Source organism: Temnothorax longispinosus, chromosome 7 (assembly GCF_030848805.1).
Source record: "Temnothorax longispinosus isolate EJ_2023e chromosome 7, Tlon_JGU_v1, whole genome shotgun sequence".
Taxonomy (NCBI): Eukaryota; Metazoa; Arthropoda; class Insecta; order Hymenoptera; family Formicidae; genus Temnothorax; species Temnothorax longispinosus.
In genome coordinates this window covers 12,869,264-12,882,076 of record NC_092364.1, presented here as the reverse complement: position 1 = coordinate 12,882,076, position 12,813 = coordinate 12,869,264, and the positions used below count along the sequence as shown (strand labels likewise).

At 32.5% G+C, this 12,813-nt stretch overlaps 1 long non-coding RNA gene across 1 annotated transcript in view; it reads right to left on the bottom strand.

The window, feature by feature from the left end:
- Nucleotides 1-138: 138 nt before the first annotated feature.
- Nucleotides 139-12,813, bottom strand: part of LOC139816686 (uncharacterized) — a 192,810-nt gene continuing 180,135 nt past the window's right edge. Inside the window, exons 3-6 of the long non-coding RNA XR_011733063.1 lie at nucleotides 9,175-9,250; nucleotides 5,387-5,932; nucleotides 5,023-5,308; nucleotides 139-4,929 (exon numbers count right to left, since the gene is read on the bottom strand). This is a non-coding gene — a long non-coding RNA (uncharacterized lncRNA). The remainder of the gene's footprint in view (nucleotides 4,930-5,022; nucleotides 5,309-5,386; nucleotides 5,933-9,174; nucleotides 9,251-12,813) is intronic.

Here is a 12,813-nt window from a genome sequence, read left to right as displayed (position 1 = left end):
GGAACTTGTTTTCGCGTTCGTACCAATGGTATATCTCTTATATGAAATACATCTTGTGACGAGCTGACAGCTCGCCGCAACTCGAGACGCCATATTGGGATAAAAGTAGGATAAGGAAATTTGTACTTCTGTAATTTTTTCTCGTTTTCTATATAAAATCAGAGTTCCCCCGAATCATTAATGTATGTACTGCAATTCTGGAGAAGGATTTTTAATTCTGTCAAATTAATACGACGCTACGTGCCGACAAAAAATGCCGGTAAAACAGACGGCTCCAGCATCCCCTTAAAGCATGTAAAAACAGAGTCTGACGAGCGCACGCACTCGTTGTGTGCCTTACGCCTGCACAAAATGCACTGTTTTTCATTGGCTCTGTTTTCTATTATCTCCGAGCATACGCAGCACATATTATTTAGCTTTCTTGACTTTGTTTTAGCTTGGTCACGACTTCGTCCCGAACACAAGTTTTAGGTTTGGTCGCTTATAAAATAATAGAAATCAATGAAAATAAAAAAACTGAACTGGATTCGTGTTCAGCATGCATTACTCTTTAGAATCACTTACTTTGAGATTCGAAGAGACAATAATACTTAAGATATTACAAACTTTCGACGCAGAAGAAATTTTACTTTCGACTTGCGAAAACACGTTTGCTTCGATAAGAATCACAACTGGCACGTAACCTCACTAAACTCCGTTGGTCACGTGGGCACCATAACGTTTACAGTATTAATGGCGAGTTCACACAATAACATACAGATTTCGAGATAATTTCAAAAACGACTCCGCCCCGAGGCCGACTTCGCCCCGGTCTCCCCTAACTGAAATAAGTATTCCTAATTTTTCTTTTTCAAATTTTTATCTCAAGTCATATTTGAGATATAGATGTTCAAGGTTTTGAAATATCTTCTCCGGGGAAAATATTTAAATAGCTGTGACTTTACTTCTATCTATCGGATCGTAAAAAAAATTGGTTACAAAATTAGTTGGAAAGAAATGTACTTTTTGAAAAAAAAAAACTTCAAAAATGCCGTTTTAGTTTTTACAGTTAATTTTATGTTCAAAAATTAAAAGTTTGATCTTCAAGATGTACCTAGTTATTTGTCAATCCGAAGGAAGTTGCAGACTTGCTCGAGCAGCAAGTCATTTTACTATACCACCTACATCACAGAGTTTCTTTCCGTGTGCAGTGACAAAAAAATGCCATTCCGCTGGCACTCCAATATTGTTCGTAGTAGTAAACTTTTGCAAAGTGTTTAAAGTTTTTGTACTGCTGCGGGACCCCACCCGAAAAATAATACAATTTTGCTGCCTTTTTTGATATAGTTTTTATGATTTGATTGATTATATTTGAATAGACATAGACGGTTACAACGTCATGAGTTAGACAGTCAAAAATTATAACTAAATTTTTGTGTACAATTACGCTACTTTTTTGTAGTAAATACACTGTAAATCCAAGTGTGTTATTTTAATATCAAAGGTTAAAGCTCTCTGAGAAAAATAAAGAATATAAAAACAAGGCAAACGAAAGCCAATACGCACGTTGGTCGGGCGACGGTTATAATAATAATCGAAAATTAATCAAATAAAACAAACGTTTTGGTCCTTTGGTTTGGACCTTCCTCAGTATGATAAAAATATTAAGACATTCAGTGATACCATAACCTTAAGGTTGTAGAATCCAAAAATGCAGTCGTGATAAAATGTCAAAAGCTCTAACGTCGCAACATGATTGTACAAGTACCGATGTCATTCGTCGATGTGACTGTTGCCTTAATTTAAAAAAATGATATTAAAAAAAGAAATTGAATATAGTCATACCTTAAAAAATTACATAGTATTACCTGATAGTCAAATTGATAAAAAGTCTAGACATCACTCGAGCGCAATTATTTGTCGGAAGAAAATACAGTATCTTTACACGGACGAGCGCCGGGGTTACAATAATTATGAGATATCATGAAACATCAATTCTCGACACTAAAAGCGTAAATATAAATAAAGTAAGAAGGAAAATTATATATGAGAGAATCCCTCGATAATCGGAAAGTAATCCTTGCTTAACTCTGCCGTGTCCTCCTGTGAATTAATGCCATTGCTTTATAGTCCAGTCGGCAAATATATATTTAAAAATCGACTAATTACGACAAAACAGGAAAAAATTTTAATTGCTTTGTTTGAGTGTCAGTAATGACATACTAAGTTTCCGACCTCCCCCATGGTGTGTTTCAACCGCCACCTTGGAAGAAAATGGTAAAAAATCGCTTTTTCACGAATATTTAAGTTTCCATTAGATTTAGGCTAAACTAGTTTTATACAATATTGTGGGAAATTAAATTCTCTACAAAAAAGGTAGTATAAGTTTTTTTCTACGGCCAATCGGTTTTCTACGGTTTACTTCTACGACCAATAGTTTTGGCGCTAGAGAATTTTCCAAAAAGTTATAAAATTATACAGAAATTTTAAAAAAATCTGAAATTTACATAAAAGTTCTGAAAAATTATATGAAGAATTTTTAAGAAAAATTTTTGCCAGAGAAGAGTGAATTAGGCCTACAGGGGATACCACATAAAAAAAAACGCGCCACTAACTTTACCGCAAGATGGTGAGGAAACGAGTTCAAAAGTACATTACATTTCTCTGAGAAATGAGATACGGCAAAATAAAGTCGCTAAAACCGTTTAATTGTTACAAAAAGTATCACTCTTCCTGGCTCTAGTGCCAAAACTATTGGTCGTAGGAAAAAAACTTATACTATTTTTTTTGTAGATAATTTAATTTTCTACAATATTATATAAAACTATTTTAGCCTAAGTCTAATGGAAACTGAGATATTCGCGAAAAACCGATTTTTCACCCCTTTCTTCCAAGATGGCGGCTGAAGCACACCACGGGAGAAGTCCTAAACTTATGTTAGTATGTCATTACTGACACCCAAACAAAGCGATTAAAATTTGTTCCAGCTTTATCTAATCGATTATTTTGTCATTTTTAACGACGTGCCGACTGGACTATTAGTGCTTAATATGAAACATCTCCGAAATACTTCTTCTTATATAAAGACTTCTCTCTGTCTAAAATTAAGACGTTGTCTCAATCAAATCCATGTCCCTCTAAACGGTGTTGAGACACGATAGATTCCTCGTGTTCCTACTGAGTTGCCTGCGATGGATTTTTGGATTCTACGAATTTGGTTACGGTATCACAACTCCATGTCTTAATATTTTTATCACACACTAAAGAAGGTCCAAACCAAGGGACCGAAACGTTTGTTCTATTTGATTTTCGATTATTATAATCGTCGCCCGTCTAACGTGCGTATCGGCTCTCATTTGCCTTGTTTTTATATACCTTAATTATTTTGTGTACAATTAAGTTATTTTTTGTAGTAAATAACTACAAAATACACTGTCGATTGATTATTATTCCAGTGAAAATCTGGAGCAGCATTTTGTATCACAAATGCATAATTTTCCGCAAAAAAGCAGATTACCAGAAATTCATCTTCTTCGAGTATTTCTTTTAATTTCTTTAAAGAAGATGATTGCTCTGTCGATATAAATGAATGTGGCAGCAAAATTTGTACACTTGTGCATAATTCGTTGACAAAAGTTGAACATTAAATGTTTTCGAGTAATGTGCATGGTTTAGACATCCATTGTTTATAAGTAATGACTTCAATATCGATACTTTTCATTGCGTCAAGTACAAGTTTTTGTAAAATTTCAGGAACAAGTCGTTGCAGTTTCCAAGAAAACATTTTTCAGAAGAGTTTTTGCAAATTATCAAGTTTTGGCAGTCGTTGTAATGTTTTAAGCGAATTTTCAGGAATTAATTTCAGACAAAATATCGGTGATACATGAATGATTTTTTTTTTCATTATTTTTATTAGGGTTTCAAGAACATGTACAAATTTTTTGGTGTAAAAAAATTTCAAAATGGCGATGAGGCACTCCTTCGCGCGCAATTATGCTTTTTAGACGGTGTACATGGGTTTCTGAAATGTGGGTGGTCTAAAAAAAAAAAAATATGTTCATTAACTATATTGTATTGTCTTCGGAATGACGGAGCTTTTTTTCTCTCCGCGTTTTTGGCGTCAAGAAAAAAATTCTTGAATTTTTCACTGCATTTTTGAAAAATTCAGGAATGGCGAAGGAGTGCCTCATCGCCATTTTGAAATTTTTTTACACCAAAAAATTTGTACATGTTCTTGAAACCTTAATAAAGATAATGAAACAAAAATCATTCATGTATCACCGATATTTTGTCTGAAATTAATTCCTGAAAATTTGCTGTTTCTGCCCGATCTATAAGGGTAGACTAACCCCTTAACTACACTAGCGGGGTACAAACGTACCCCACTGTACACAATTACGCAAATATTTCTTGCGTGGCACAATCGTGTATTCTCAGTGCCGATCCGCATCTCATACCAGAAGAACGCCGCGTTAAAATTTGGGGTACAAAACTACCCCGCGGATATAGTTGTGTAGGCCAGGTTTGGCCAGTGTAGTTGAAGGTTATGTTACCTTTGGAAATTAATAATTTAAAATTAATTACTTATTAAGAAACATTTATAATTGTTCTACAGTAATCGATAGCAAAGTACTCACCCAACTGACCCAACATTTTGGTGAGTGGAGCAAACACACATTGTGTGAATACCACTTGTATCTGTCAAGATACAATTTTGGGTCGTAAAGCAGTGAATGATCTTTATATCAGTGTATTGTGATTGTAAAAACTTATAAAATTCGTTCAAGTTTAACAAAATTAGTCGCTTCTGAACATGAATAGGTATTATATGTTTGCCTTCGTCATTTTGAATCAAAATGTAATCTTTCATGCCTGACATAAGTACGCTAACTTGATTGTCCTTATAAAAATTGATTGCGATTTTCTTTGTGAGCGCTGCCAGAGATCGTCCTGTAGTGTACATAATTATTTTAAATAAATAGATGTTCGTAATTAATTACATTATAGCTCTAAATAAATGACAACATTCATGCAAATTTATACCCAATTTTTTCCCTGGCATCGACAATATTCCTTCTTTTTCTAAAAGTAATTTAGTTCTAGTTACTAAATACTTAGACTTCCATAATATAGTCATGATCTTATTCTTACTCCAATTTGATGATTCCAATGTAAGAATTAGTATTTTTCAGGCTGCTTGTTTTTTTATCGTGTAATTTTTCTTTTAATTTATAAATCATATTGAGAAGATCTTGTGAATCATCTTTGATAAAAAAAGCAGACTTATTAATACTTTCCAATGGTTATCGTGCATAGAGATGAAAGGTACCTAAAAAAACTAGAAATTTTAAGTAAAAAACTCAGTAAAAATTAGTTTTTTACTCCGGCCCTATCAAAAATTCTTTACTTAGATATGTATTTTCTTCTAAATTTGACGTCATTTGTTCTAGATTCCAGTTTTTGTATTCATCTAAAAGGTTTTTTCTGTGTAAAGAATGTAAAGATTGATGTAAATAATCAAAATGTAGTATAATGAAAAAGTGGCGGTAGTTATGGATATTTCGGGCGCTTGCACTAGATGCACACTGAGGCTTGTTCTTAAAAATTGACCAATCACATTTAAACAATACGGCAATTGACCAATTTGGTTAATTCTATTAAGCAACTACGCCACTACGCAAAGACGTGTCCGCCTCGATATTTAAAGTTATAAAGACAAAAGGTATTAAATAATACCGAAACGGCGTAGATATTAAACGGCGTAGATTTTAAGGATGAATATCAAGAAAAATAAATCTATATCTTTTTCAGAATTTTATTTAAAAAAACGGTTTTTTTGCAGTAAAAAACTGGCAGTGTTATTTCAACATTTAATTGTGATTGTTAAGTGCATTTAACTGACAAACTAGCACTAGCAAAAAGATTTTCGTCCTTCCATCTAAAGCGGTATCTACTAAAAAAACACAAAGTCACTGTAATTAGTTATTTTTTTCTATACTTAGAACATAATAAATAACCATTTTTTTGTAATTTCCACTTTTCCGATGATTTCACAGATACTCGTCGCAAATCTTTATATTTAAAATGATTTTTCATATCAAATGGGTTGCAACAACGATTGAATTACTTTTTTGGTGCCATCGCTTATTTACGTCAAATATTTATCATAACCTCAACTAGATCAAACCAGAAATATAAAAAAAAAGGATAACCTGACCTTCTTTATTTTTGCTTGTGGCGCTGCGACGGAAAAAAGACTAGGCGCACTATCGACTTTACATCGGCTAAACTATTTAATCGATGTCGAGCAGTACCAAAACGACATTTCTTATCAACTAAACAATTTAATCGACTATATTATTACAAAATAAGTGTATTCAGTTTTAACGAGCTTCTCGTGTTAATTGTTCTATGTATTATTAGAAAGTATGATACGATTTTTATCAATAATATGTGCAGCTTCATACTCTAGCGTGGTAACATAGTCGATGATAGTCGATTGATCCATGGTGTAAGTAGACAGGTGAAGGATTGCGCATAATGGCGGCAGCTTTGGCGGTTAAACCAATTAGGAGGCGACCCATTTTGTAGGCGGTGAAGTTCGCTTATAAGAAATAAAAATGTGTGAATCATGTAAATTACAATGTATATAATATACATATACATCTATTCCAACTTGATAAACTGCGCGCCGATTATTTGTAGGCTACTTACACCATGGATTGATCTTTCGTCAAAAAGTCATCCAACTATCATTTAACTTTTTATCGAGTCAACGATTTTAAACGTAAAATTAACTGTGAAAACTAAAACATAGCATTCTGAAATATATATATATATATATATTTTTTTTTTCAAAAAGTACAATCTGATTAATTTCATGACCGATTTTTTTACGATCCGATAAATAGAAATGAAGTTACAGCTATTTGAATATTTTCCGGAGAAGATGAATTTAAAAACTTTGAATATATCTATAATATATCTCGAATACAACTTAAGATAAAAATTTGAAAAAAATCAGAGATCCAAGTTTCGGAGTTCGACGGCGCGTGCAAGCTAAACGACTGACTTGACAATAAATGCGCATGTTGTTTGGATTATTATTGTAGATAAGTTTATGCTCTACACAAAAGGTACGTATAGTTTGTTACCCAACTTTGCTAGTTTTCGAGATATTTGAGAAAAAACAAAAAAGTTGCGTTTTTTGTTTATAATATTTTCAATAACTCTTTATTCTCCATTAATTTTGCGAAGCAAAATAAATCCTACTAATAGCACCTCAAATCAAAGTGATTCATGGTGATTGCAACCTGGGAAGATTAATAGAGACTAGCCTATGCGCTATATAGAATAAACATGATAAATATACAGGGTGATTTTGAACAACCTCGCGTCCTTGTAAAGACGTATTCTTGAATTAATTCTGAGACGATTTTTCCTCTACGAAAATTTTGTCCAAAGCTTACTTTTTGAATTATTGCAGAAAATATTTAGCCAATAACGGGGCGCGTACAGATGGTAGGCAGGGGCGGCGCAACTCACCGTCCGACGCGGGCGTTAAGTAGGGCGCTCGCTGCAATCAGCTACACGCGCTGATCAAGAGACACGGCAGTGTCTCGCGCCAAGTATAAGCGCATCGCGAGACTGCCATGTATCTTTACGCAAGAATACGACTTGCGAGTGCCTGAGCTTATAGAATATCTCAATAATTGCTTATGCACATACACGGTCCCTCTCTTTCACTCACTCACTCACTCACTCACTCACTCACTCACTCACAAAATACTCTGGCTTATTATTCGGTGTGGATTTGTTACATGAGAACGTGAGGTGCGATCCACGATGAAATTATTCATCCGTCAAGCTACAGCAGTATGAAGACATCCAAATCTCTACAAGGTAAGTGAGTGAGTGAGTGAGTGAGTGAGTGAGTGAGTGAGTGAAAGAGAGGGACCGTGTATGTGCATAAGCAATTATTGAGATTCCATAAACTCAGGCACTCGCAAGTCGTATTCTTGCGTAAAGATACATGGCAGTCTCGCGATGCGCTTATACTTGGCGCGAGACACTGCCGTGTCTCATGATCAGCGCGTGTAACTGATCGCAGCGAGCGCCCTACTGTTAACGCCCGCGTCGGACGGTGAGTTGCGCCGCCCCTGCCTACCATCTGTACGCGCCCCGTTATTGGCTAAATATTTTCTGCAATAATTCAAAAAGTAAGCTTCGGACAAAATTTTCGTAGAAGAAAAATCGTCTCAGAATTAATTCACGAATACGTCTTTACAAAGACGCGGGGTTGTTCAGAATCACCCTGTAGTATGTACTTCATACTTTCTTTTTAAATAACTAAAATAATAAATCGCCACTCGCAAATTAACTTTTATAGAGAATGAATAGCAAATGTTATTTTTCATTTAATATTTAAGAAACTTAAACAGAGAATTTTAACATAATATTTAACTATTATTTGTCTAATATTAAAAGAATAACAATATATAAAAGAGAAAGTTCTTAGTCTAAATAAAAAAATCTTTAGTCTAATGTTTTTGCTAAAAAAAAAAACTTGAAATTTATTTAATAAACGGAAAATTTGTAATTATAATTCATTGCGACTTGTATAAAATTTAACATTACCTTGACGCATAAAAATTACGCGCATAATGCGGCGAAAGTAGATAAATTAGGTTCCGAAAACAAGCATATAACAATCAAGCATAGAAGATACGAGATTTTCCTCACTGATGATAAGCAATGCTTTTATTTTTCCTCTGGTGGTATGTAGGAAAACTTGGATTTGAAAAATATTTTCCATGTAGCGCAAAAGAAATCGAGTTGTTCCGTCAGATCACATAAAGAGGCAAATATTTTCGTATACGAACGTAACAGCGAGAACAAATAACCAGATCTCTGCGAATTCTTGGCAAATGTACACGCCCTATATTTGATGCTGCATATTTTTCTCGACTATTTTCCTACATACATTAATTAGGTGCAATCAAATAATCTGAGAAAGTTATGATAACTCTCTGTTTCTAATAAAACTGTCTGCCTTGCAGAATTTTTCTAATAAATTCGTTATGTGAAAGATTATGTAAACCCAATTATTATGTCTCAAAAACATTATAATAATATTTTTATAAAAATTTTTTCGCTATTAAGGTAAGAGGAGACCAAATTTCGTCCTCTACTCACTTTTTCGTACATGGAGACCGTATGAAATGATGTAAGAGCTCCAAAATTTGACATTAATCGTTAAATCTCCCTTTACCTGGAAACAAAGCCAAATCGCCTATATAATCAATTGTTAGTACCCAAAATAATTAATTTAAAAGTACCTACTTTCGGCAAATCCAAAAAAAGTATTGCTAATTTCGTCTCTATACTAAATGCCGGAAAAAAATTAGGTAATTACGATTTTTGCTTCCTCATAAAAGAAGCTTTGTTTTCGTAAACCTCGTATGTAGGTAGACCTTTAATCGCGTATAAAGCTGGGTCTAATCAACCAAACTTTAAAGAATTATATATAAAATAGAAGCAGAAAAGGCCGAAGAAAAAAATGTTCCTTTAGTTTTTTATGCCAATATGTGTACAAAATGTTCTAAAACTGGCATTAAAAAAATGTCCGTATGTGTGCGCGCGCGCGCGCGCGCGCGCGCGTGTGTGTGTGTGTGTGTGTGTGTGTGTGTGTGTGTGTGTGTGTGTGTGTGTGTGTGTGTGTGTGTGTGTGTGTGTGTGTGTGTGTGTGTGTGTGTGTGTGTGTGTGTGTGTGTGTGTGTGTGTGTGTGTGTGATTACCTGTTCTTACTTTCTTATATATTTCCTTAGTGCGAATGTCAAAAGAGTCAACAAAATAAGTTAGTTATATCCGTTACACCAAAAAAATTAAGTATTTTTTATTCTACAAAAAAATATTAATTTATAGAAATAAATTTGGATATTATAGCTACAGTTTCAAAATACAAGAAAAATATTTTTACTTTTGATTTTAATTCGCGTTATACTTATTCAAGGATTGAAAAATAATAAAGATGTCCAGACATAGGTACGTGTCCAGGCATTGGTACATTTACCTTACCGACATTTTAAGTTTGGTCCGATGATGGAAATCTATATTTTTTGTCAATTTTTTTCAAATTTTGAAAAATTATAAAAATATTTTTTTCCGACTTTAGTCTATAATATATCGTAAACTGTTTGGAAAATATCATTATTTATAAGGTTTGCTGGTAAGTATATAATTTATTCAATATCAAATTATTTATACAGGAAAAATTATCTAAAACTATAATATTTTTTATGACCAAAAAGGAAATTACAACTAGTAATTCCAAAAACCAACGGAACAACAAAAATAGAAGCAAGAAAAATTTATTCACGACCTCCAATTTTTAAAAAGTGCTCGTAAATATCACATGCAATGTTTTTGAAACGAGCTATTTCGTACACCCGACTAACACGATAGGAGCACAACCAACACTATAAAGAAGAATATTCCACTTAATCTATTAAGTGAGATATAAGCTTTGTGACAACTACCCCCGGTCTCTCCTATCACTAAAAAAAAATTTAATCCGAAAAAATATTTTGTCCGATACGTTCAACTAAACATTTTAGTTAGTTTAACTAAACATTAAATTAAAAAAACTAATCCCAGAAAAAAAAGATCATATATAATTATATATAACTATATATAAATATATGATTATATGTGATTATATATGAAATTTGGTGCTTTATATAAAATTATATATGGGTCCATATATTATTATATATGGGTATATATAATTCTAAATATAACTAGATATGAACAATAGATCATATGCATTCATGTATGGGTACATATAAGATTCATATGGAAGTATATATAACCCTATATGATTATATATGATTATATATAATTATACAGGCGATTAAAATATATTTAAATATATATAAATGTTTTATATACATTGGATATATTATATATAAGTTTATATAATTTATATATAAATTGTATATAAGAACCATTTATCCATGTAAATTATATATGATTATATATAATTATATATAAACTTTAAATTCGGATTATCCAATAAATGGCATTCGATAAAATTCGTTTCTCGTATTTAAAATTTGACAGACAGTGCGGTATAAAAATGTCTCACGTCAAGCAGTGCCAAAGTTATAATATATGGGATAAATCATTTCACTTTTGATTGTATAGTTTTTGAAAAAATATAAATCTTAATTTATAAATGCTTTATTATCAAAGTTAACAGTTCTTTTTCAATATATGTTGACTATATATGGTTGTATATTACAATATTATATCTATTTACATATATATAATCTCATTATATATGTTTATATATGATTAGGGTTGTGTGGGGTGTGTGCAACACGTTCACTCGTTGCTCGGAAAACATATCCAAAAATCAAATTCTTGAATATATCATGGCTGTATAATGTAGAGGAAGGAAAATACTACAATTCTGCGTAATTAGATTTTCAAAATTTTAAATTTTTCCTAAAAAGTTTTCGAGTTTTCAAAAAAACGTCTGTTTTAGCATTTTCAAATTTTCTTGGAGTGATGTGCAACACAGGTAAAATTAAGGTAAAAAATGCATGAATATCGACTTAAATGTTAAATTTGGGCTTCTTAAATACAAATTAATCGAAATCTGGTAAACAAAAAATTTCACTGTATTGTAATCGACCTCTGACAAATGAAAATTTTACAAAAAAGAAATTCATTTTTTATTTGATTTCTTATTTATTTATCGCTTAAAAATTAATATAATGAAAAAAAAACGCAACCGAATGATCGCCTTTCAGCAATTTTATTGCTGCCCAAATTAGCTCGCAATTGACCGGAACAGCGATACCCTTATTTTTATACTTTCGTGGCATAATAACTAAACACATTGAAAAATGCATTAAAACACTTCATATACACATGTTCAATCGTAAAATAGCGATAAACTAGCGAAAAATGAGTGTTGCACATCACCCCAAACACGCGCGCTATTTTGCGCAGACTGGCGTGACACCAACACAACGTAAGAAAATCACAAAATCGCTTTGAATTATCAAAAGTACTTAAAAAACTAACAATATAAAAATATTTACCTATAAGATGACTAAAACCAATTCACGAAATCACTATGAATGTGAAAAGCGAAGATTACATTGAGCTCGAGAAATTTAACTCGCTTTTCGTACAGCAAACCAGGGTGCGTGCCATCTCGCGAGTTATTTATCTAAAACAAGGTACTATTGACACAAATAGATGGCAGTATGCGGTTCTGTCAAATGTCGACATGCAGACCAGGAATCGGAAACGTTGCACATCACCCCACACAACCCTACGTGTAATTATATATGATCATATAGAGACAAAATTCATATATAATTGCATTATATATAATTATATATATAAATATATATATATATATATATATATATATATATATATATATATAGGAAGATGTCCTGACTGACTCACTCACTCACTCACTCATCAACGCCCAGCCCAAACCCCATATGGTGAACACCAGCGATCTCGGTTTTTGTCCCAGTATATATATATATATATATATATATATATATATATATATATATATATATATATATATATATATATATATATATATTTTTTCTTCAGTGTAGTAACCTCAGGCTTGGTGCAGACTATGGACTTTTTGTCGATTGATAGTTTAGTCGATCATTAAAAAGCTTACAGTTATTATGAGAGCGCGCATACTTGTCGGCTTGATATCGACTCGACTAAAAAGTCAAACGACAGTTGGATGACTTTTTGACGAAAGTATCGATCGACTATCTATCATCGACC